Consider the following 2,322-nt stretch of genomic DNA (forward strand, 5'->3'; position numbering starts at 1 on the left):
AAGATTTGGTTTTGGCATGAAATTTCTTTCTTTCATAAAAATGTTATATAAAGACATCAATAGTTCTATATCCCTTTCATTTGGAACATCCCAGAGATTCAACATTTCACGAGGAATAAGACAAGGATGTCCCATTTCCCCTTTTCTATTTATCTTGGCAGTAGAAATGCTTGCTATCTTGATAGATAAAAATAGCAACTTTGATAGACTCAGTGTATTTGGAAGACAAATTGGTATAAATCAATTAGCTGATGATACAGTGATCTTTTTAAAGGACCAATTTCAGATTAATAAAGCCATTCAACTAGTTATTCCAAAGCATCAGGCCTACACTTAAATTTGAACAAGTGTGAGTTACTTGCAATTCATGGCAGCGAATTAGACTCTTTATGTAAAATACCCATAAAAACATGTGTAAAATATTTGGGGATAACTATTACTAGAGATAGCAATCAAAGTGTCCAAGAAAATTTTGTTAAAAATCTTTCAAAAGCAAAAGCAATTCTCAATAACTGGCTACAAAGAGATATCTCAATATTTGGAAGAGTTTTATTGACTAAAATGGAATTACTCTCCAGGTTCGTTTATCCAGCCTCCTCCTTAGCTATCCCACCTCATTTACTAAAAGAATGTAATATTGCATTGTTTAACTTTATCTGGAAAAATAAGCATCACTATATTAACAGAAATGATTTAGTTCACAGTTATGAAGAAGGGGGATTAAATGTTATTGACTTAGAAATAATGAATAGTGTTTTGAAAACTCAGTGGTTAAGATCATTTCTTTGTTATACAAACTGCTTATGGTTCATCGTATCTTCTCCAATATTTAGGAAAGTAGGTGGCTGGGAATTTTTGATTAGATGTGACTTTAATATATCCAAATTACCTCTTAAATTGTCTGCATTCCACCAACAAGTTCTCCTATGTTGGAAATTAGCATTTTCTCACAATTTTAGTCCACACAAAACTTGTATTTGGAACAATCGTTTTATTTTGCACCATAACAAATCTTTATTTTATGAAAACTGGTTTCAATATAATATTCTTTCCCTATTGGACATGACAGACAGTTATGGAAATGTTCTCAATTACAAGGATTTCTGTTTAAAACATGGATTTGCATGTCATCCTAAAGAGTTTTAAAGTGTTGTAAATGCCATACCAAAAAAACATGGTATTATTAGTAAAAGGGATTCTTTCACATTACTCTGTAACATTCTCTCTTCCATCTCCTTGTCTGGGTGAACTGTTTATTAGAGATTATAAATGTAATAACAAATATATTAGAAATGTCTTCATTAATAAACTTCATCCAAATAGAATTAAACGATATTATGTTTTCAAAGAATTTAACCCTAAAGAGGTGAAAGAAATGAGAATGAATTATCTTACCTTTCCAAGTCTCCCTAAAGTGAAATAACTTCATTTTGAAATAATAAATGATATATACCCGTCTAAAGAACTTCTCAAATCAAAATTTGATATTAGAAAAAACTCTTGTCAATTCTGTGATATTGATTTTGAAACCACTAAACATATATTTTTTAATTGTAATTACTCAAAGTTGTTTTGGGCTCAATTGTGCAGTAAAATGTCATGTGTAATTACATGAGTAAATCCCCTTGAATACAAACAAAGTTTGGTGTGCTTAAGAAAGACTACTCACAACATTACTTGATTAACAACCTTTTTGATGTTGCTAAATACTTCATTCATAAATGCAGATTTCTGAAAACCCCTCCATCCTTTCCTCACTTTTCTAATGAACTTAAACTTTTTGCTGCTTCTCTTGATGCTCTCTCAAATGAAAAAGCTACTGCAGTTGCCAGCTTCTTCAGTGAACTAAGTGCCCAATAACTACTTGCTACCCCTTTTAAGAAATTAGTTATCTATAATTGCATTTTTATTTTATTGTAATGTTTTTTTTTCTTTTTGTTATTTATTTATTTTTATTTATTCCTTTTTGCTATTCGTGATTGTGCATTTAATGTATTACATCACTATTACATATTGTATTTGCAACTATGTCTGCCTCGAAGAATTGTTAATATTGTTTATTCAGTACCTATTTTGTATGTACATTTGTTTGCTAATAATAATAAAAAAAAAATAAATAAATAAAAAAAAAACTATTTTTCACAAGACAAGCAAGTGGGATGGGGACGGTAGAACATGTATAAAGTAGTATAAAGATCACAGAGAAACATTATTAGAAAAGGTTCAGACTCAGAGGAAAGAGGACATTGAAATTAATTTGAGAATTGTTAAACCCAGAACAAAGAAGTAATGACAGAACAGGTTTAATTAAATATTTGAACA

The sequence above is a fragment of the Carassius carassius genome, unplaced genomic scaffold (genome assembly GCF_963082965.1).
Source record: "Carassius carassius unplaced genomic scaffold, fCarCar2.1 SCAFFOLD_191, whole genome shotgun sequence".
Classification (NCBI taxonomy): Eukaryota; Metazoa; Chordata; class Actinopteri; order Cypriniformes; family Cyprinidae; genus Carassius; species Carassius carassius.